We start from the raw sequence: 25,097 nt of genomic DNA on the forward strand, positions 1-25,097 counted from the left end.
ATATAAGATATCCTCAAGTGTTAATGGTGGATATTATTATATGAACCATATATCTTTTGTCAAATGTTATCTTTGTATTCATGTGGACCATATGGTAATGGTGGATGCAAAACTTAAAAAAATTAATTTTCCCTTTCTAAAATGGTAATTTACATGTGATCAAGTGAACAACACAGTATTTTATGATCAATTTGCATAGCAACAGTCCCTCGGACCTTCCAGGGGCATTACAGACCTTTCTTGCCAAATCTATAGTTTCACAGTTGTTTCAACCAAACGACTTTCTGCTTTCTCACAGCTAACAGCTCATAGCAGCTTTTCCATAGCTCACAGCCCACAACAGCTTTTCCACAGTCCAACCAAACAGACCCTTACACTGATCAATGTTGTGAACATCGTAAACAAAGAATGTAGGGGAGTAGCTTGGTAGCTACACTATTGGACTAATTTGCATTGTTTACTACCTTGATTGAACAACATAAATGGCGTGCTCGATTTGGAGGGTGTTTGGTTCCCAGCCACAGTTTGCCACACCTAAACTTAGGTAAGTTTAATCAAGTTGGCAAGTATTTGGTTGGACACCTAACCTTTGGCAAGATTCTTTGGGCTCCACATGTCATATAGACAAAAAGTGTGGCAAGATTCTCTTTGCCATGGCAAAGTGTGGCTTCAAATTTATTTGCCACACTTTTTGTGGCTTGCCACACTTGCCAAATGTTAGGTGTGGCAAATGGTGGCTAGCAACCAAACATGCCCTTGATGCTGAAACAACCACTGGGATGTTGTTGTAAATGGCATCTGATGATTGGCCTCCTTCAGTCCTAGCATTTCGGGAAACATACAGGAGTGGTGAGTCTTGCTCTCTCCCTTTACCATCTCCCTTCTCTCGCTTTGGTGCTCAGAATAAAGCATGTTTGTAAAAAAATATTTTCTCAGCCTCAATCAAGTGATACATGCTAGTTTGTTTTTAAAGAAAGAAGAATTATGCTGGTCGTAGACTAAGCATAATGTTGACCTGAAAACACACCATGCCAAACACTGAGCATTGAACGTACAGTCCGCAGAAGCTCTCCTTGCCAACCCTCAGCGGAAACCGGTGGCTCCGGCTTTAGGGAATAGGAAGTGTTGGTGTTTAAACCCAGCAACATACCGAGGGGGTGCCCGAGGTAGCGTTTTGGGTAGTGGGGTTCGTCGAGATTAGGAACTCAAAGGTAAACGCAGACACATGATTTAGACAGGTTCGGGCCACTAGATCGTGTAATACCTACATCGTGTGTGTTGATTGGATTGAATTGCTTTGGAGGGGGTCCCTGCCTCACCTTTAATTGCTGGGGGCAGGGTTACAGTTTGGTTGGTTACAAGAATACTAGTCAGATATGACTAGAGGAGTTCTACTCTTATTACAATGAGTACTTTCCAAATCCTCAACTAGTTCCTGCCTTTCCATGTAGACTACGCCATCATGCACCATGGTCTCCATGTCAGATGTGTCTTGGTGTCCAGCCCCATATTTAGGACTGTCCAAACCATCTGGTAGGTCTATAGATGTATGTACGACAAGTCCCTGAGTACTTTTTAGTCAAATGTAGCAGTTTCGAGTACTTTTGCAGACTTCACCGACTAATTTTGGTGCTTTTCGAGTACTTCATCTGGTTGAATCTTCAAAAGGTACCCAAAAAACTACCATGCGGCTAGAATGTGCTAAAGCCTCATTTAACTCAGTCTCATATCCTTCAATCTTGAATTTTATATGAAAGTACGATGAAAGTTGCACTCCATATGGAGTAGCCCTCGAGCCGTAGGTTGAATCGAAGAATCAGACAAAGGGTCAATCTGTAATTTGCATCACTTTCCCCTTAAAACCTGGAGAAAAACTTTTTGTCTATGGACACATGGGACACAACCCCCGAGCCTTTAGCCGACTAGTTTGGTGGGTATAAGGGTCAACCTCTTTGGTCAACGTAACCATCTTTGGAGATCTTATATCCTCCTCAAATAAAGGTAATCGCCAATCAGGTGGCTGAAATTCTAGGGATCTTTTAAATCAAAAAATCCCTTTTATTTGCACCGTTTGTACCGCACCACTATGATAAATAATGGAGGAAGTTATCCCTTCCATTTTGCCTTTGCCATTTGCCTTTCCAACTTCCACACATTAGCTCGCGGCCACCATTGTTCGATCTTCGAACACCTGTGTCACCGTCCCCCCACCAAGCAGCCCCCGAGCGTATGCGACTGAAAACGCTCGTGACAACAAAGATGGGAAGGAAGGCTGCTACGTCCAAAGCGGGTGAAGGCGAGAAGAAAAGGTCTGATAAGAAGAAGGAGCCGCAGTTGCCGGCACCCAAATATGGGAAAACCAGTCAGACCGCGCCGCCAAATCTTGTCTGTGCTTGGAAGCGGTTGACTTTGAAAGAGGAGGAAATCAAGGCGCTTGTAACCGCCGAGTTACTCCAAGGTCAAAACTTCATCAACTGGAGAATTGCTTATGGCAATGCCTTAGAGACCTATCCCGATGAGACGATAATTTTTGCCTACTTTATCGAGCGAGGCCTTGCATTGCCCTCCTCAGATTTCTTTCGGAGTTTACTGCATTATTATAAATTGGAGTTAGTGCATCTGAACCCTAATGGGATCCTCCATACTGCAATCTTCGCTCATTTTTGCGAAGCCTTTCTAGGGATTAGGCCGCACTTTCAATTATTCTGAAAGTTTTTCTGTGTGAAGCCACAACCCTCAAAAGATCATACTCTCTTGGTTGGAGGCACCAGGATCCAGATGCGGGAGACAACAAGCGGCCAATATCTGGATTACGAGTTAATAGACTCCAATGCCGGGTGGAAGGAAAAGTGGTGCTACATTGGCAACTATAATTTGAAACTACCCAAGCTGATGGAGCATTTCCCCTCATGGAACAACTGCTGGCTTGATGAACCAAAACATGGAGATTCCCTCCAACTACCCGAGCTGATGGGTAGAATAGTGCAGTTGAAATAGAAGGGCCTTACTGAAATCGGAGTGATGTTCAGCTTTATGAAGCGACGCATCCAGCCCCTACAGCAAAGGTGCCACTATGGCTATCAATACACCGGCCTAGACGATCCCTCCAGATTAACTTCTAAGGAAATCAGCACGAATGAAGTCATGGAGAGGCTCAAGCAAATGTTCAAAAATGTGGGCGAGATCCCCACTATTGTGCGGGAATTCAGTGCCACCAACCCGCCAAAGCCTGTAAGTACCCGTGGCCGTAGCCCCCAAGTACTTATTTGAAGTTGTTGGGTTTGCTAACTTGTCTTTCTTTGCAGGAAGATGTTGCTTTATACTTCTCTGCTCCTCCTCCTCCTGGATCTGAAGAAGTCTGTGGAGCTGCTCCTCGCTTGTTTACGCGGGAAGATATGATAGGCAATGACCAGGAGGAGGAGGTACTCGAGTTTTCTAGCGGCACTAGTTATGATGTTGCGGATGATGTCAAGGCTCAGTCGTCTATTAAGCTGGGTCTTCCTCTGCGGTGAAGAAACACTCGGCTACTGATGATCTTGAAGCTGCGATTCCTCCACCATCGAAGAAGAAGTGAACCATTATTGCAAAACGGGTCACAAGGAGTCTGTCACCGCAGAAGATGTGCCTCCCATGGTACTTATGAGGAAGGACAAGACCCTAAGGATCATGTACTCCCGATAGGTGTTTCAAATATCACCACCGTATTTACTCAAGATGACATTGGTGGTTTGGAGGTACTCGATGAGGCAACCGAAGCGGAGAAGGCGGCTACTGTGGCCGCTCAAAACAAGTCAACAATCACTGAGGAGTTGATCGAAATTAAGGATGATCCAGAGCCTCAAGATGCCATTCAGGTTAATCCTCAGGTGGTGAACCCTATTGGCGCAGATACAACTCAAGCAGCAGAGACGAAGCTCAAAGCTAGCCAAGATCCCATTGTGGATGTGCAGGCTGCACCGAAAGCATTGTCTTCAACTGTCAAGCCACTGCGACTGTTTGGTGAACCCACCCTACGGCTGAGGAGGTCTTCAAAATTATATTTCATGCTTCTTTCGAGTACTAACTTGTTGTGTTGCTAAAGCTTTATCTTATGCAGGAAATCCTCTGATATGGACCTTGCAGGGCCTGGCTCAAGGCCCTTGACCGATGGTGATGGCCTCTTAGCCCATGACGTTGCCCCAGCCCAAGCAAGTCCACAGCCGGAGGAATACCCTACAATGATGAGTAGTCCAGGTGCTATTTTCTTTGTAGCAACGTTGATGCAAAAAGTTATTTTGTCTTTGACTAATGTTGTGTTGCCAGCCCCCGAGCAACAAATATCCAAGGAGACGGTGGCTGCCGTGGACATGGTGATTGCTTCTGCAACCCCCGAGCTACCGATTGTGCGTGAAGTGATGACTACCTCTAGCATCATGGCTACGAATATGGCCCCCGAGCCAGAGATATAAGTTGAGGCGGTGACAACCCTTGGGGCCATGGCCGTTGATTCATCCTCCAAGCCTGGGATGTCTGGTATTCTTGTTGTGGTTCCACATGCGACCACGGGTGCTGAAACCAGTGGGGCTAGGAAGATAACTCTGCAGGATATCCAGCTGATCGATGATCCACTGATGAACCCAAAGATGATAGTTGTTATCATGGAGATGCACCGTCGTCTCGGCAATTATACAGAGGTGAGTTGAAATTGTTTTGCTCTGTTGGCATAATGACTAGCGCCCACGTGTTAACACGAGTACTGATTTTTGAATATTAGGACTTGATCAATTGCTCCCATTGTAATTCGGAGATGCTTGAGGGGTATGGTGATACCGTACTTTGTGTTGAAGCACTGGAGATAGAGCTTTCCAAAGAAAAATTGTACATCTCCTGCTTGCTGATGAAGCATGACAGCTCAATGGCAGCCTTCTGGAACCGGATTCAAGACCTAGAGGATGAGAATGAGCATCTTGTTGCTAGCAATAAGTCTCTCAATCACAAATTTGAAGGTAGTCTCTTCTCCTTTGATGTTCGTCAACTACTGATGGTATGTCAATTCTTATTAAGCCCATGCTGATGTTGCGCAGAATATAAGAAATTGGAACTAGAGCTTCAAGCGTCAATCACCGATTGGAAAAATGCCTTCTATCGGGTGACAGATCAACACGACAAGTTAGTGCTTCATGTTAAGAAGTTGGAGCATGATCCAGAGAAAGAGACGCAGATGCGCGAAGATGGTGAAATTGATCTGGTCAATGCCATGAAGACCATCCAAGAGCGCGAAGCTGAGCTGGAAGTACTGCGAACTTGCTTCTGCAAGCTGCGATAAAGCATAAATAAGTAGTCAAATTACGACAACGATATGACTATTTTATTGAATTGCAAATCTACAACTAGGGCCAATAGCCAATTTACATGAATATTTAAATCTAACTTAAGGATAAAATCGATAGAGTTGCTCGATGTTCCAGGAGTTGTCGACATCTTCACCAGAGAGATGTTGGAGCCTATACGACCCAGGTCCAGTGACGTTGGAGATGACGAACGGTTCCTCCCATGGTGAGTTTAGCTTGTGCAGCCCCTTGGTGTCTTGGATACATTTTAGGACCATATCGCCTATATTGAAAGAACGTTCTTTGATGTTGCGATCATAATAGCGGCGGATCCCTTCAAGGTACCTTGCAGACTGGACGAGTGCTACACAGCGAGCTTTTTCAAGGCTGTCTAAGTCTAGACGCCTTGTTTCTTCTACTACACCTTCCTCATACTGCTCAACTGTTAGAGATTTCCACATGACATAGGCAGGTAGGATAGCTTCGAATCCGTAGACCTGGAAGTAGGACGATTGCGCTGTAGGCTTGCATGGCTGGGTATGGAGCCCCAGAGGACATTTGTAGTTCTTTGAGCTACTTGCCTCCTTTTGTGTTTCCGATATCGTGCAGCCTTTTCTTGAGAGCTTCCAGTACCATCCCATTGGCACGCTCAACCTGGACATTGGTCCGTGGATGAGCGACAGAGACATATCGAACATCGATCCCACTATTCTCGCAGTATTCCTAGAACTCATTATTGTTGAAGTTGGAGCCCAGGTCTGTGATATTGCGATTAGGGAAGCCGTAGCGGTGGACCATTTCATCAAGGAAGTCGAGTACTCTATCTACCTTTGGGCAAGTTACTAGCTTTACCTCGATCCACTTGGTAAACTTGTCAATTGCCACTAGTACTCGGTTGAATTCTCCAGGCACCGTGGGCAGTGGGCCAATCATGTCGAGCCCCCAGCATGCAAAGGGCCAAGAGGGTGGTATGGTGATCAGCTTGTAGGCAGGGACATGCTATTGCTTTGCGAAGAATTGGCACCCTTGGCATCGACAGACTAGTTTCTCGGCGTCAGCGAGAACTGTAGGCCAATAGAACCCTAATCTGAAGCTTTACCCATGATTGTTTGCAAGGATGCGTGGTTGCCGCAAATACCTTTGTGAATCTTCTTCAGTATGTCCTTGCGGTCTTGCTGTGAGACGCACTTCATGAATACTCCTGACGATGCACCTCTTCTGTAAAGCTTGTCTCTGACTAGAACATAGTTCTTGCTGTGTCGTAAGGTTTGCTCTGGTTCTGTCTTGTTTGATTGTAACTTGTGCTCTTTGATGTAGTCGATGAAGGGAACTCTCCAATCTATGTTGATCATCATGACCTCCCGATCTGGTGTGGTAGGACCTCGATTAGTGGTTGTTGACGGTGTCAGCTCCATTATGGATGTCCTGTGTAGCTTATGGACGAAAACCACTGCTGGAACTTGAGCACGAGTAGATCCAAGCTTGGATAGGACATCCGCGGCAACATTGTTGTCGCGAACTACATGGTGGAACTCCAAACCAGAGAATTTTTTCTCTAGCTTGCATACTTATAGGTAATACGCATCCATGTTTTCCTTATGGCAGTCCTACTCATCGTTGACTTGATTGATCATTACCAGTGAGTTGCCGTAGACAGGCAATCGATTTATTCTTATCGAGATTGCCAGGCAGAGCCCGTGCAGAAGCGCCTCGTATTCATCTTCGTTGTTGGACACTTCCCAGAAAATGTGCAGGACATACTTGAGTTGTTCGTCCTTGGGAGATATTAAGAGTACGCCTGCACCAGCGCCATTGAGCTTGAGTGATCCATCGAAATACATGGTTGTGACATCCCTAGTAATTAAGAGACTAAATTAAAGAAACATCAAAGTGATTAAGGAATAAATCAAAGCTAACTCTAAATGACTAAGTGTAAAACACCTTTTACTAAAACACTTGGAAAGCAAGTAAAAACAAATTTTATATAAAAACTCAAAATTTGGCCAATATCGAAGTGGTAGATCTTTCCAAAGGAAGCAACTTTCACATTTAGCACCTTTCTTGATTTTGAGGGGAAGGTGTTCAAAAATTGAGTAGAAGTTATGCACTGCTAAGACCACATAATTATTGTTTATTGTCGAAATTCAAACTTGTAAAGCAACTCAAATTTTTTTTCTATGCAACTGTGCCTCCTATTATTTTATTTAAACACTAGATACAATTTTATGATTTTACAATATTTTTTTACTTAATTTTTCAGTGATGTTTCCTGGTGTTAAAAATTCATTTAAAGTTCAATTTTGGTTGTTTTCTTTTGTCAATTGCGTGAAAACCTAAGCAGCTCTTGAGTTGATTTTTGTGGCATTGTATTCTTTGTGTTTTTATCTTTCAAACGAGTATTTTTGGGCAATTTTTGGATGAGTGTAGCTGGGTCATTTGAAGTGGGAAAGTTGAAATAGTTAAAAATCACGGGCCCACGCGTCAGCCAGTCATCTTCTTCCTCTCTCCACATGTGCACGCTCGCGGTTGGGCAGGACAGCGCCGCCCATCGCTGGTTGGGCACTGCCAATAGGCCACTCATCACCGGTTGGCCTACGAACGTCGCCCACGTGAAATCCCCTCCCTACCCTCGTGCTCCTTCTAGCATGTGCAAGCCCAGCGATGGCCAAAACAGTCCTTCACCTCCCCAACTAGCAGAAGCACCACCACACAGCCATCAACCTCCAGCGACAGCCCCCCCCCCCCCACAATGCCCGCACAGATCAGCCTCCGCACGCAACTGGACGCTTTGCCATCCCCATTCATGCGCTCAAGTCCTTAAACTGGTGTCCCCCTTCCTGCTTTCCCCAAATGAAGCTTTTCCCCACCATTGTAGTACCGAACAGAGCTCCGTTTGCCAGCGAAATACACCCAACTCCAGCCGTCTCCCTCCAATAGCTCGCACCTGAAGCTCTTCCACCCTCCTAGCTCCAACCTCTGCCACTTCCCGTTGTCCACCGTCCAATGAGCCGCCAGGAATCGAGCTTTTCCCTATCCACCCAAAGCTTCAACCGCTGCCTACCTTACCATGGAGCGCCACTTTCTGGCCTTCCTCATCCTCAACTGACCGCTCAAACCGACCCTAGGTGAGTCCCTGGTGCTCGTGCACACACTCGTTTTCCTGTTTGGTTAAGTTGCCACGCGCGTTCCGGTGCTAGTTGCCGGCCGTGCGCCACTGTTCACCGCGGTAGGGATACGGTTGAGGTCTCAGGGAGATGAGAGCAAGGGGAGGTGCGCTAGTCCTTGGCGAATGTGTAGGGGAAGTCATTGACGAGGGGGAGCCACCGCCGCCGCCGGCGTGGGTGCGCCGTCGCTGCCACCGTGCAGGCGCACGGGAGTGTCTGGAGGAAGAAGAAGGGCAAGGGTGCGCTTGCGAAGAAGAAAGAAACACAGGGGGTTACGGGGAAAACGTCAGGAGTTTAGTGTGAGGTGGTTTTTATTCCAGGGGTATAAGCGCTAGATGCGGGGGGTTGAATAAGAAGGGAAGGGCAGATCTGGGAACAAAATGTTTTTCCCAGGGTTCTAGATGTGAAGTTAGTTGTGTCTTTTCTTTTATAAAAGCTGAGAACTTTAGAAATGTGTTGAAAAATGCTAAAAATGTGAATCTTGTTTTGTAGAGTTCCTGCTGACACCTAGTTTATTTCAAAAATATTGTCCTGCATGTTACTGATCTATTTTTGGTGCTATGTTCTAATTGGTCTAAAGGTCATTAAATGCTTTATAAATCATATAGTGCTCTAAAAATTGTGAAACCAGTATTATTAGCTTGTTTTTAACATGCATGTTTCAGATCTACAACTTGTGTTAGGAGAACCTATGGTTTTCAAACTGTTTTAAAACTAAATGCTTATTGCTGTCGTAATAGTGTTAATTGCATGATAAATAGTGAGAAATTGATAAAATGCTAAACCACTTCTATTAGCCTTTGTTTTCCACCTAGAATCTAGGAAAAATAATGTTGATGCTTTTATGGTTGATTTACGAGCCTTTTTAGATTTAATGTGTTGAATAGTAGTTTATCTTGTTTATGTTATATCTCCACATTAAAAATTGATTTTGATGTGAATCCAATTCTCATGTTTTTGTATTTGTTTAATAATTCAAAAGTAGGCTAAGTTTCAAAATGAATGCCAAGCAACACCAAAATGACCCCCACCTTTCTTTTACGAATTCTAAGTTGTTAAAATCTTGTATGTGTACACTATCACCATCAAAGTCAAGCCCAACTTTTAAATCACAACACACCTTACTTTACGAAGAGTTAAAGATTTAAATTCTTCTCTAGGTGAATGTGGTCAAAATACAATTTATACTTCTGCAATAACTTATGAAATGCAACCTACACATCAAAGCATGTAACTAAAATCTTGCATATGCATCTCATGTAGAAGCTAACCTTGCCAACAGAATGTACGAGCTTGGCTCGGAACGTGAAGAAGGACACCCGCCTACTGAGCTGAATGTGATCAAGGCAAACCAAGGCCCGAACCAAAGTTTGGAAGAGCCCAAGGCTGACTTAGGGCAAGAAGGCAAGCCTCGGAGCATAACCTTGGTTTCTAAAATTTCGCACTACTTATGTTGCTTATGTTTATGCATTAAGTTTATAGGCGTTGCTTAAAACCTTAGTTGCATGATCCTAGGTACCTATGTGCTGAATACTAGTATGTTAAGACGAGTAGTTGCAATGCTAAATAGGGACTCGGTAAAAGTCAAGTGATTTCCTGTCACTCATGAGATATAGGAGTTGCCTGTTTACTTATGTTGGAATCATAAGGATTGACAGGCAGGGCTAGGCTATATGTTCTGAATTGGTGGATTGCCCCGCCTGTATAGAAGAAAAATGTGCTAAGGTTGAACCATATCGGTGTTCGTGGTCAAGTGTTTGAAAGTACTAAACTCATACCTAGTATGGGATAGGAAAGTCTAGTACCCGATTGAACCGGAATGTGGGCATACCTCCCCACTCTCTCTGGAACTGGGTTCCCCTGCGGCCGCATGTGGGTACAAGTGTAGTCATGGTACGGTGACGTTTCAGGACTGCGGGCATTGTATCCAAGGGAAGTGGGCCCTGGCCATGTGCATAGGGATCGATGGGGACGACTGACATGTGTGGACCCGGTGTAGCACTCATATGTCATGGGTTTAGGTTCACCTTGCAAGGTTAAGAAACTTGATTCGAATCATCTGCCTCTCACAGTTTGAGACTGCTTGATCACTGTGTTGCACTGAGTAAGAAGTGGAACAAAGGATGATAATTAATATTGATGCTTTAATTACATTGCTTGTTCACCATGCTTGCTTAGAATAGGTGCTTACCTTGAATGGATAATCAACTAGAACCTCATGCTAAAACTTGAAAGTAAGGATCCACTTTAGCTACTTTTGGCAGAACAAACCCCTCAGCGAAAGAGCCTTGCATGTCTAGGAGTCGGTGGATTAGATACCACTTGACGGGTAAGTCTTGCAGAGTATTAGTATACTCAGCCTTACTTGTGACTATATTTTCAGGTGGATGTTAATGAGTGGCTGCTAGTGTGACTTGGCTGTCCCAGCTCCCTCCGGGATGGACGGCTAAGTGAGACCCGTCCTCGGTCCGCGAGGATCATGGTGATTGATATCATGGTAGGCTTCACCATGGTATTTGTATCGATGTTAGACTTATCGTTTATTTCCGCTGCTTTTGAACTCTGAACACTACATTTGCATTTGAACTTCTGAGTTGTAATAACTAAATTTGGGACCTGTAATAATTATCTGGATTGTTGTAATCTCCAGACTCGCCTTCGTATGAGTATGCTTTGTTTCGATCCGAGACAAGTGGTTTATCAGGTGAAACCCGACAGACTACCATTTTAATTCAATTAAAGTGACCATTCACATTCGAAGTGAGGTTGAGTATAATTATCTGGGTGGTTCTGCCACAATGACCCAGTGCTTTGGACGAGCTGCTGGCGTTGGTAGTTGATTCTCCCACCACTCTGCCATGAAATTGACTAGGGCCTAGGTGCAGTCCTTGATTTGAAATTCAGAGACAATGCTCCGAGTTCTACCACCTACTTAGATATTCTTCCTATTGCATCCCGATTGTGGAGAATTTCTCCCAGGGGGAAGTCGGTGACAATAGAGATCTTGTGCTCCTGGAAGTAATGTCGTGACTTGTGTGATGTGAGCAGTATCACGTGCAGCAGCTTCTGGACTAGTAGATATCTGGTCTTGGAATCTGACAGCACCTTACTTACGAAGTAGACAAACCTCTGTACTTTGAATACATGGCCTGATTTCGGTCTATCAACCACAATTGTCGTGTTGACAACGTGAGTAGTTGTGGCAATGTAGAGCAGCAAGTCTTCATTGGGGTTTGGTGCCGTGAGGACCGGTGGCTTTGATAGGAAGTCCTTTAATTGTTGTAGGGCTTGATCTACCTCCTCGATCCACAGAAACTTTCTCTTGTCACTTGACTAGTTTGAAGAAGGATAGGCCTCATTCTCCAAGCCTTGAGATGAATCTGTTAAGGGCATGCATCCAGTCAGTTTCTGAACGTCCTTGATGCCTGATGGGGCATGCATGTCGGTGATGGCGGAGATCTTCTCGGGGTTGGCTTCAATGCCTCGGTGACTAATAATGAACCCGAGTAGTTTCCCGGAGGGTATACCGAAGATGCACTTTGTCAGGTTGAGCTTCCACCGGAACTCTCGCAAACTTGCGAAAGTTTTTTTTCTAGATCCGCAATCAAGTCATCGAGATTTCTAGTATTTACGACTATGTCGTCCACATACGCCTCCACGTTGCGGTGTAGCGACTTCTTGAAGCACTCCTAGATTGCTTGTTGATAAGTAGTGTCTGCGTTCTTCAACTCGAAAGACATTGTTGTGTAGCAGAAAGCTCCGTATGGGGTGATGAACACGGTCTTGATCTGGACTTCCTCCTTGAGAACTATCTGGTGATACCCCGACTAGCAATCGAGGAAATAGAGGAGGTCGCATCCAGCTGTGGAGTTGATGACTTGATCGATCCTAGGGAGCTTGAAGGGATCCTTTGGACAATGCTTGTTGAGGTCTGTGTAGTTGACACACATCCTCCACTCATTGTTGTTTTTCTTTTGTACCAGGATGTGATTGGCGAGCCACTCTGGATGATATACTTCTTTTATGAAGCCCACTGCGAATAGTTTGGCTAGCACTTTCTTGATGGCTTCCTTTCTGTCTTGGGCGAATCATTGTAGGCGTTGCTTTTTTGGTGTAGCTTTTGGATTTACATTGAGTGATTGCTCAATCAACTCCCTGGGCACCCCTAGCATGTCCGCTGGTTTCCACATGAAGATATTTCGGTTGGCCCGGAGGAAGCTGACGAGTGTGCTTTCCTATTTAGGATCCAGCCCTGTGCTAATTAGGGTTGTTTTGGAGCTATCACCAGTCTCAAGGTCAATGTCTTTTACATCTACACTTGCCAGCTTGACCTTGGTTGCCCCTGACTTCTTTTCTGGAATCTCGAGATCTGATGGGGACAACTTCTTGGATGCAGCGAAGACTTGCATCATCGAGTTTTGTACTTGCATAGTTGCTGCTAGCTCCACGGTTTCCGTGTCACCGTCATACGACCTCTTCAAGTCTCCGCGCAGGGAGAGTACTCCCTTGGGTCCCGACATCTTGAGTACTAAGTACACATAGTGCAGGATGACCATGAATTTGGCCAATGCTAGTCTTCCAAGGATGGCCTGGTACGATATTTCGAAGTCCGCTACCTCGAACTGGATGTATTCTGTCAAGTAGTGTTCTTTGGTTGCAAAGGTAGTGGCAAAACCACCTGTCCGAGGGGTACAGCCTCGTTGCTCGGGATGATCCCATAGAATGGAGAGTTCTTTGGGGTGAGCATATCAGTGACGTTGAGGCCCATCTTCTTTAGTGTATTGGCGAACAGGTCATTGAGACCGCTACCGTTGTTGATGAGTACTTTAGTAAGTCTAGAGCCAGCAACAACCGAGTACAGGACAAAGGGATACCATCCTGGGTCTGAGAAACTAGTCCATTGGTCCTTCCTGGAGGAGGTAATTGGCACCTCGGACCATTTGAGGAACGTTGGCATCGCAGGTTCAATGGACATTATCTCTCGAAGAGTGAGCTTTTGGGAGCGCTTAGCAGTAGTACCTAGGGTTCCACCAAAGATAACGTTCACAGTGTTGGATGGGTTCTGGAACTTGCCATTGTCACCATCGTCTTCGTCTTTCTTGGCCTTGCCATTGTCTTTGGTGCTGGATGGCTCTGGCAGGTCCTTCATGACTCTTCGTAGACTGAAACAATCTATCACAGAGTGCTTGTGGTATGGGGGTCATGGGCACTGTTTCTTTAGTAGCTCGTTGAACGAGGGCCTACCTTGATTCTTACCACCACCTTTCTTGGACGACTGCGAAATTGCCGCGATAGTATTGTCTAGCTTTCGCTTGCAGTTGTGACCTCCCGAGTAGTTATTTTGGTTGTCATTGTTGGGGGCGATTGTTGCGGTTCTTATCATTGCGTTGGTCATTGTTCTGATTGTTGGTGTTCTGGCCCTTGTTGCAATTGGACTCGAACCTTTCGATCTCCCTGTCTTCTTCATCTGGCCACATCTGTACCATGATCTTCACAGATTTGACATCAGCGGGACATCTTCTGCCAAAGTCCTAGAACATCCAATAGTTGTGGAGACCATTTTGGAAGTAGTCTATAACGTCGCACTCTGTGATATCCACGATTGTGGCCTTCTTGTCGAAAAGTCAACGTAAGTAGCTCCGCAGGGTCTCACCTTCTTGTTGTTTAACTTGAGACAAGTCGATCATGTTGCCAGGATGCTGCATTGCCCCTGCGTAGTTGTTGGTGAACGCTACTTTGAGATCCTTCCACGAGTCGATGGAGTTCTTATCCAATGATTCAACCCATGTGAGTGGTACCGCCTCCATGCAGATGGGGAAGTAGATGACTTTAGTGTCATCATTTCCCCTAGCTACTTGTACTGACAGCGAGTAGCACCAGAGCTATTGGACTGGATCCTGCCTGCCATCATACTTGGTGATACTCGGGGGTTTGAACTTTTTGAGTAGAGTTGTCCTCCTCACATGCCTTGAGAAGGTGGGGAACCCCTCAATATCATCTCCTAGGTGTTTGACTTCTTGCTCGTGCTCGCAGTGCCATTCGTCGATGATGGTACGAGCGTCGTGGCTGGTGTTGATCTTGTTGCACAGGTCTTCTACTGGGCGTTCAGGCTCTGGGTTAGCCCCACGATGGCCACGGCCTCCCAAGGGTCCTACTCGACTACCTTCAGCTCCAGCTTGGCTTGGTCTGGTGCCTCTGAGTTGACTTGGTCTGGATGAAGGGCCTCTATGGCTGCTGCCATGTTAACTTCGCTGGGATGGGGAGCGTTGGACTGACTGTATCGGATTCTGCTAATTGAGTTGTTCGTACGCGAGTTCCGCCAGTTCAACCAACTGTCTTCTGTACTTGTTCTGAGGCATCGCGGGTGATGAGATCAATAAACACGATGGTAGCTAGGGGAGCACGATGGTGACGCATTTGAACTGCTTTAAAGGTGTTATCCAGGTTCTGGATTGGTTGGTCCGCTGCAAGGTGGTGGCGGTGCTCTGCTCTCGCGGCGTTTCTTGCTCGTCGTCAAGTTCTTTGAGCTTCGGTCTCTTCTTCGACAACGTTGGCGGTGAGTTCATCCTGCGAGACGTCATCTGGGGGACACTCATGTCACGGGTTTCTGTCTCGTTGCTCTTCTTATTCATCCTCTTATGCAGTAATGGCGGTGAAGAGTTCTCGCTCAGGAGAGTGGCTTCCTGAGCTTGAAGTGATGACCTCCGAGGTGCCGCCTTCCTCGTAGATGGGCGACAGAGGAGCTCCCTCCTAGTATGGGAGAGTGTTGAGATAGGCGATGAGGCGCGAATCATCATCTTTGGCAAGAGCGGGTGGCTTCATGTTGGGCTAGTAGACGAATCTGCCTTGAGGAGTTGATGTGATTACCAGGCCCTGTTGTGGACCTAATAAAGGGGTCTCCTCATCCGGATCTGAGTAGTAGTCGATGTCCTCAATCCTATCCGTATCATATTGTGATCTGGACAGGGCAACCTGATCAAAAGTGGCCACGTTGCGGAGTCCGAACGGGAATCGACTCAGGTGGTAGTCCGACTCACACGATGGCTTATGTGCCGGCTCATGAAAGTCAATCAGACTGGTGGAAGAAGTCGAGTTGAACTCGGACTCATCCCCCAGCCTCTAACTAGGTCAGAAATTCGAAATTCATCGAAACTCTCGACGAGGTTTTCCAGAGCTTGGCGCTGGAGGTTCATGGTTTGTTGCTTCTTCTCTAGGGTCGACGCGATGTGGCGGTGGAAATTTCCAACACCGTCTGCGATGCAAAGCCAGGAGCCGAAGACGAACGTCGCACTTGCTTCGAACGCAACTATTGGCTTGATGATGATTTGTGCCATCGAGTTTGCTAGTGGATTCTCGGTAAGGTCCCCTACCTAGAGCACCAGCTATCGATGTTTAAACCCGGCAACCTACCAAGGGGTGTGCTCGAGGTAGTGTTTTGGTTAGTGGGGCTCATCAAGATCAAGAACTCGAAGATAAACGTAGACACACAATTTAGACAGGTTCAAGCCGCTAGATTGCGTAATACCCTACGTCCTGTGTGTTGGTTGGATTGAATTGCTATGGAGGGGGTCTCTGCCTCAACTTATATTGCCAGGGGCAAGGTTACAGGTCGGTTGGTTACAAGAATACTAGTCGGATACAACTAGAGGAGTTCTACTCTTATTACAAAGAATACTTTCCTAATCCTCGACTAGTTCCTGTCTTTCACAGTAGACTACACCGTCCTGCGTCATAGTCTCCATGTCAGATGCATCTTGGTGTTCAGCCTCATATTTAGGACTATCCAAACCTTCTGGTGGACCCATAGATATATGTACGACAGGAAGGTCCGATTTTTCTAGGATTTCGTGGAATATTGTTAAATGCTCACCCTAGACACTACTACAAAATATGGACGTTGTAACACCAACTTGAGTTACTATAGACTTATAAAATTGTTACTCTAGCACTTAGTAATACATGTCGTTAGTGTTACCTTTTCCAATGTTACTGTAGCTCAATCTGTAGGAACACAAGATGTGTGTTCTTTTACATTAAAAAAAGTGTTACTACTCTGTAACACAATTTGTTTCCTAGTGGAACATTTATTAAGTGTTACAATGATTTTCTTAGTAACACATTTTTGAAGCTCTAGTAACACTTTCATTTTGTTGTAGGGTACATGAACATAGTTTAGAACACATGGTTTGCAACACATGTTTCACCTGCTGTAACACGTTCAAATTTTTAAATAAATATTATTTTACATTTGCATTTATAATGCTGTTATGAATTTTTCATACTGAACATGACACATCACTGGATCACACAACCATAAATTGCAATAATATTGATAGCAAGCCGCATTGATATTGTCATAGTACTTGTTCTGTTGTTCACATCATGTGATAGGACATATACATAAAGATATGATTCTACCAAGAAAATGTAATGAAGAGTACAATGCCCATACTAATAGAAAAGGAAAAAAAGAGAAAAATGTATACATGTATGTAGTACTCTTAAACTTTAGTGCTTCTTTATCCATTCTTGTATGCATCAATATAAAAATTTAGCCACCTATCATTTCAACCTGCATATAGAAAGAAAATTGTAACTTTACATTATGCTATGCATATAAGATACACTAAAATTTCAAAAAGCTAGCTGTAAAATACATAAATACTGAGAAAAATTGAATATGAACTCTATCTGATAATCTGAAATAATGAGAAATTTATTTGCTCATGTATTGACAATATATTAAAAAATAAAAAATAAACATTGTCAGGGAGGGTTCAATATTTCAAGTAAATGATTGCTATCCTAACCGGCAAACTAGTTTTCACAGTAAGTGCAGAACAATAAACAGTAATCAGGCACAAAAGAAAGTAGTGAAACTCAAGCTACTTATCACTTTTAGCCCAGTCTTTCTCTGTTTCCACTTACTGCTTGAACTTCTCAATCTCGAGATTTGCTAAATACCTGAAAAATTAAATCTGAATCGATGACTGAAATAACCAAAGTTTACCAGGCTGCCAACAGTTTACTCACCATTTAGATTTTTACCGGTCTTTCTGCTCATCAGTTCTGTTGCTTCGATGGCACTAAGAATTCCATTCATAAAAATAAATAATTTTCCCATCACTTCATAATTATGCATACTGAATAATCTCTCTAATATGAAATAGGTGTTGTTTTGTACATTACCATGCTTCCCAATATATAACTTTGATTGCCATAAAGAAAATATAACTTCATTACTAAATTTGTTGCAATATATATTTGTGAAATGTAGCAATACTTTACTACTGTAAGATACTTTTTGAGACAAAGATACTCGGATCATTTTTATGTATTCAAAATGAATGTATCAGAAGAATTTTTTTATCAAAGGTTTTGACTGATGACTTGCAGTTGCATTCAAAATATGACTTGTTTGTGGATTTAAAGAATAATATTCAACAATATAATCCTATCGGTAGCAGTAGGATTCATTCACTATATTCTCATATTTTATTCTTTATTTCTATATGCGTGCACAGATAGCTATTCATCTTCACGTTTTGTGTTCTTTATCTTGTAGAACTACTTTGTTGTTCTTATCTTGACTACGGCACTGTCGTGCCTGTTAATTTTTTATATACGCAGGCCCTATCAAGGGGCTCCTCGTGATCAACAAGTTACAATTGCAACAACAAAATAATCGAATATAGGAGCACTCCCGAACTGCGAATTGTAGCCTCGTGGGTATTAAACATAACAAGGCAACGTGCATAAAAAAAAGAGTTGTGAGATGAGAGGGGTACTCACGTATAGTTGTTGGCCCAGTTCTCCTAGTAGTTGTCCTGCCAGTGCAGGAGGCCAGGAGCCCGGACTTTGCCGAGGATCGTAGCCTCGTCGCGGACAGCGCGGAGGACCGCCCGGAGCCTAAGCAGTTTCTGTTTGACCAGGTTGTGGACCTTTGGCATGGATAATTTTGTAATCTCGCACTTTTACTTTGCCGCCCTTTCTTCGATCGGGGTTCAAAAAAAATTAAAACATGCTGTCCTCAGCCAGTCGACCGGTTATTGCTGCAGCTGTCTCGTGCTGCATGTGCGTCAAAGCTTTACTAATTCTATTCTGCGAGCAGCTAATCTGATAAAGATCAGTGTCCAGCCTGACCGCCTCTATATCAAAAGGAAACCGGCAAGCAATCTGCGGTCAATTTAATTACCAATCCCAGTCATCAATTACTAATTCCAAAGGTAAAAAAATTAAAAGGCCACAAAGCAAGAACGGAACTGACCTTTCTAACCAGAGTAGGACTATTTACTTGCACTAGTACCCTCAAGATTAATTATATGTCCAGTTTTTTTTTCAAACATCGCATATCTCATCAATATCCACCGAGAATCACCAATTTATTGGTGATAAATTTTATCCCCACACCGTATTATCTAATTGAGAGTATGTAATATGTTTACTCTATTGCTTAAATTTTCCTTATTGATTAAAAATGTTCTTCTATGTATTTATCCGTGTGATAATAAGAAATGGTAACAAACCTTTATATATATATAACCTTTATATATATATGGATGAAACATCAACATTATATATTTCTTCTGCAACACTTTAGCTGTAATATTACTTTGTGTTACTATACGATATGTATTTGTAACATGTTTCATGTTCTGATTATGTGTTACAACATACTACCTTTTTTAACATTTTCACTGTAACATCAATTTTGTGTTACTATAACCGTTATCCGTAACACATTTTTTTTCAAAACAAGCGATATGTGTTACTGCCCTCATTTGTAACACTTAGCCTTGTGTTACTATGAAACTTCTTTGTAACACATCCATGAATATGTTACAAGACTGTGTTACAATATGTATGTTTTGTAGTAGTGAGATGATAACTATCACGCTTATGTGGTGAAGGACAGCTAAGTTTACGAGTAAACCAGCAAAAGGATAACCAACATACTTACATGGCGAAGAACGACTAGTTTACGAGCAAAGTAGCAAAGGTCGTTGATGCTCTTGTCCAGGAGGGACCTGTCAAAGTGTGGACAATCATGCCCTAGGTTGGCCATCAAGTCTAGGACGCCATCTATGGTCGTGGAGATCAGTAGACGAACATCGTGAAGGTTTAGGTTAGAGAAGGGATTTAGGGTTTATAAGGTAAAAGGTAGGTACATAGTTGTTTGATTCGACTGGATGTGTCTCAGTCGGTCTTGACCTTTCATATTTATTATAAGGTGGGGAGGTCTATACCCGTGGGGAGTCAAATACATGCCGAAAAACAACTAAAACCGACCTATAACTCTTTTTCGGACTTATCCAGTAAAAACCGAAACCTCTGACATTCCAAAACCGGAAGATCTAGTTTTGGCCCATGTGAGCATCTTGCGGTCGCCATAACTTCCACATCCAAACTTCAAATTAAGCAATTTATATGTCCTTTTTTATCATCTCGGCGAGAGCTTCGTCTTGGTGCACTTAAAATCATGGTTGGACCTCATATTGGTACTTTTTCAAAGGCGTTTTCACCGCTCCAATGAAATCATGTACACAACTTCAAATATGATGCTCACGACCTGCAAAACATATACACATGCCAACCTTGTAGAATAATGAGTATTTTATTTACCTGCAAAACAAAATGGGAGGATTATTACTATATTCAATCGTTTTCCTTTGAGAAAACACTCAAAGTCTCAAAGGTTATTTAAGAGTTGCGTCTTTTTACATGGGATCCACTAAGCGCACTGTTGGTCAAAGTTGAAATGATCTTTTCCATGTACATATATAAGATCCTAACATCATGATCATTGTAACGTGGTTATATTATATGCCCAAAAAGACAAAAACATATTGCAAAACTCTAAAAATACTAATGGTAGTTGACGCTACGACGAACGCACACAGGCGCTAGTCCCATCACGTCCAGCTGAATATTGTCAGCACGCAGGAACCGATGCACCAAGAGTCGGAGACGATCGAAAGATGTGGAAGATATGGTTTTATATCGCCCACTGCACGAGCGGCTGTTGCGAGATGGAGTCGAAGATGTGTTTCCAAAAAGAAAAAAATGGAGCCGAAGATAGTATCATCGTATACACATTATTGATCCCGAATTTTAATATGGCGGTCAAGCAATCGTATGATGGGCCAGACTGTGCATTTGCCGAAAGCCGCTTTTGATCGCCGGAAGCGCCAAGGCAGCCACTTCCGCGGTTCACACTGCCTGCCTGCGTCGTCCTCTCGAATCATCGCGCACGCACGATCTGATCCGTGGGAGAAGGATGCTGTCCTGGACCCCGGGGTCGGCCATCGCCGGTGTCCCCCGAACCAACGGCACCACCACCGCGGCTGGCCCTCATGCCCAGTGCCCATCACTTCGACCGATCGAGCCCTGGCATGTCAACTTGTCAATTTGTCATGCCACGCCACGCCACGGCCACTACTGACGAGCAACGATGGGCAATTAAGCAAAGCTCTCGTAAGCCAATTAAGCCGGCGGGCACACGGGGGCACCAACCGACGATCCCGTTTTTTCGCTGTCGATCGCACACGGGACGGGACGGGGCACGGGCCGATCTCGCTGTTGTTCTAAACGAATCATGGCACAAACGACCCCAGCTGACTGCCGCGGGGGAAATGCAGATGCGAACAATTACACTGACTTGACATCGCCATCTACAGTCCGCGCGACGCTCATGGCAATGACTCCTTAATTAATTACCACCCTCACAGTCACAGCTACAGTGAATTGACCAACTGGCCACGTGTACGCATACCACTGGCTACTCCTGCGTCATCAGACAGGCCTGCAGAGACGGCCCTATAGTAGCACCCACGGGAGTAAAACATTTGCTCTATAAATACAAGCGAGGGGACGGACGGAATCAGCCTCTCAGGCTCTCAGCAGCAGCTGAGTGCACATACATGTCCAGCTCCAAACCCAATCCATGGTTCCTTCTGGCACTCGCGAGAGATAGAGATAGGGATAGAGATGGGTAGACGGTGGCTGTGCATGGTGGAGAAGCAGGGCACGTGCATTACCATCCAATGCCGCCATGCCCGGCCGCTCCATGCTCCTCCCCCTCCTCTGATGAGCTGAGCTCACCAACCTTTGTGGATCCATGGATGGATGGATGGTTCTTCATGTGCCCATCTTCTCCACCGAGCACAAACTGTCTCAGCATGACGAGCCGTCTCACCAAGTGGTAAGCCTCGCCGGAGTGGCGGAGTCTCGTTTGCGGTTCCTCCCATCGCTCATCAGCGGCTCTCACTTCGCATGCTCATCAGCCCATCCATGCCTTGGATATTCTTGTATATATGTCCCTTTGCATCTCTGATTTCCTCTTTGTTCCTTAATCTCGGTGACTCCATATGGTGTTCCTTTTTCGAGAACATGCCTGTCATTTAATTTTTGTTTACCTTGAGAATTCATCAGTGTTCTTTCAGGAGAGGACCCAGCAGTAGAGTTCAACTCGGACCACTCTTTTGGCTGTTTGCTTGATCTTCAGCTGTTCTTGGAATTAACTTTCGGGTTGGATTTGTTTTAATCCACAGCAAGTCAGCAACTCCGACCAAAATGTCATGATGGCGTCGTTTTCTCAGCGAAAATGCAGGCGATCGGGCAATCACACTATTATCCTCTGTGACAGATTTATGTAATATTGTCGGTCGGAAACTTGGAATGACATGATTTCTCTCACATTTAGTAATCCTCGACCCAAGGATTGCTTGCTTCTGATGGGCATGGCGCCGAGCTCTTCCGTTCGTCTGTCTCAGTTATCAGGAGCCTCATCTCATCCCCGATCGATATGGCGTCGGCATCAACATGGCATATATCCTATGCGTTTCTGCCGTACAAACAACAGCAGCTGTGAAAGGAACAATCACGGTGCTGTTGCTATCCTTCCCTCCATGAATAGTAAAGCATTACAGGAAAAAAAGAGGAAAAGTGTTCATCTTGGTATGGTGCGTTAGCTATAGCTTTACCATCTTAGCTGAAACGAGTGGTCTCCCGACGCTGAACATTGATTTGATACAAGCAGGGCGCATGGTGGCGAAGGCGATCGCGGTGCAAAGCCGTGGGCAGTTCACAACACTCATCTGCACTTCGACAGTACAACATGTCAACATGAGATGCCATGATGCTTGCACAGTTCAGTCGGGCCAGATAATTGCTGGAAATCTATTTCTGGAAGCTCTAGAATTAATTAGTATCGCCATTCGCAAGCGCTTTCGCACTCTCTGAAATTGATTACACAAATCCTGAAGGAAATTGATTCCATGGTTATGTTTTCAAGCCTTTCAGGAACCTTAATTATATATGTGTACATGCGGTAGTCCTTTTCATAAAGCATAAAAGGCACTTCTCTCTCTTTGTAATCAATTGACTTCAAGATGTACCGCATTTTGAAATCGAACCTAGGAAGGAGACACTGCTTTTGAATTTCATGCCTTGACAACAGCCATGGACCAGAACGGCAGACTACTCCTAAAACAATGGATGCATGGCGCCAACACCACCCTCCCTAATTGCTCTGGATCTCACTCACCTAAAATACCCCAGTGGCCAGTGGTCCTGCCATGAAATGGATTGCCATCTCCTTCAGGCAGAGTGGTCCTCCTGCAGCATGTCTGTTGGATCCACCGCCTGCACCCTCTCACAGTGGCAGATCATGTCTACCCAGCTGCAGCAGAACGTGCCCAATCCCCAGCAGCAATCCGGGTTTGCTTCCAGATCTGGGAAAGTGGGCAATGGTGCTCGGGCCAAAGTGGCCAGGCAGACCTCACCAAATCTCCCGGCCGATCTCCCTTTTGGTGCCGTTTTTTTTTATATACTAATGGATCGATATCCTCGAGATCGAGCTGAGTGACGGAAACGGGGGCAGAAACTCTTTATTTGATCGTGTGGATCGTCGTGCGTCGCCTCCAAAGGAGATATTCTTGGCGTTGTGGAAGTCCACATGTAGGAAGAACTGAAACCATGGCTCTCGGTTTCTGGTGGCTGACAAAATCATCCACTGAAAACAATCAGATTCCAAGCGCATCCCGAACGTGATCCGTGTGCGCCATTCTGCACGGTACCGAAAGGAACACCTGCCTGCCTCAGGGTGGCTGAACTTGATCTGAATCCTAAGAGAGGAATTGGAATTGTACCAAGACACATCCCATGCCGTCCAATTCTGCTGGTTGGGGTTCTCAACAGCTCCAATGAGGATAGGGATCAATGGCGGTCGCCAAAGTTCAGCAGGGCGAAAACTACGTCGTCGGATCACATGTGATCATTGATTTGCAGGTCGCTCTTGAGCCGGGTTGGAGGCATTGATTTGGTGGGTGCTGTTTCAGAGCCTTCCCTGTCATGCTATGACTTGTGGCACCAGCGCTTGCCAACCATAGAGCTACATTTGTGTGTGAGAGCTTGTGCAATCGTTGTCCAAGTTCCCTCATCAGTTTCGCTGGCTGCCTCCGCATCCCCAGCAGGGCTGCAACCGCCCAGAAGCTCTTTCAGGTTACTCTGGAATGGGATTCTTTCAAGCAATACTTTCAAGCAATTCTTTCAAGCTGGTGCTCACAGAGGAACGCACTGAAGGATGTCTCACTTCTGTTAGGTCTGCTGAAAACATGAGATTTCCGAAGTACAACGAATAATCACTGGCGATTTTATTCAGAACAAACAGGATGTCTTCGTCATCGCAACTGATACGCGCATATCACAATCCCTTGAGACAGATCAACAGGGCAGTGACAACCCAGAATTAATCAAAAGTCTGGTGTTTTGTGCTTTCAAATGATTGCGCAAAACTCTGTCAATGCACATCACTGTCCAGGCAGATGTAGCGAGAAACGACAACAAGCATAGCGCATAAATGAACAGACCAGTCTCTTCATTTCATTCTATACGACGTGCATATCAAGAGGCTAAGAGCCTAAGAAACATTTGTTTGTCTTCACATGGAAAGCTGAAACAACATTTCTGCCAAGAAAACAAAAATCATGCTTTTTGTTAACCTTACAAGAATCCCAATGTAGGTCATGAACTGGACCATAATCAAATAGTGATAGGGAACTGGACACTATCATTTCTGCTCAATATCACCCACATCTTGACTGTAGAAATAGCTGTATGCAACTGGACAAAACAAGTTGGGGTATTTCTGGGAGGCATGTATTGAGCCAGTTTAATCCAGTTACAGAATTTATTCTATATCTTACACAAGTTCTCCTATGATTCCGGAGATGTGAAGACGCAAAGTACTAATTTTATCAAACAGTATTACACCCATGCTATGAAAATGGCTATAATAATGGAATATGGAAGCCTGGAAGGGGTGCTGTATAAACTGAGACTATTATTCTTGTCAGAAGGTAAAGCCCAGGTTTGGTATGAAAGTCAGTTGATGCTGGTAGTAAGAGCAACTCCAAGAGTATTCTAAAAAATTCTTCCCTAAAACTATGTATTGGGAGTTCTCCCAAAAAAATTTTCCTCCAAAAACATATCAGTCCACAGCAGATCGCTAATAAATAGCCCCCAATACTTCAAACACAGGCCATGTCATCGTATTGGGCCCATCGGAAGGGACGTGCGGGTGTGCGGGAATCAGGATTGGGGGAAAAACACCAACGCTAAAATA

General features: G+C 44.6%; 1 long non-coding RNA gene across 2 annotated transcripts; it reads left to right on the top strand.

Annotated features, from left to right (window-relative positions):
* The first annotated feature begins 21,333 nt into the window (after positions 1-21,333).
* LOC101778767 lies at positions 21,334-22,881 on the top strand. Of its 2 annotated transcripts, none has more exons than XR_214903.2 (2): positions 21,334-22,434; positions 22,512-22,881. It is a non-coding gene; the product is annotated as an uncharacterized LOC101778767 (long non-coding RNA). The 2 variants fall into 2 exon arrangements; XR_001163578.2 differs by having other exon boundaries at positions 21,334-22,429.
* The last annotated feature ends 2,216 nt before the right edge of the window (positions 22,882-25,097 follow it).

This window comes from Setaria italica, chromosome III, assembly GCF_000263155.2.
Source record: "Setaria italica strain Yugu1 chromosome III, Setaria_italica_v2.0, whole genome shotgun sequence".
In the NCBI taxonomy this organism is placed as follows: domain Eukaryota; kingdom Viridiplantae; phylum Streptophyta; class Magnoliopsida; order Poales; family Poaceae; genus Setaria; species Setaria italica.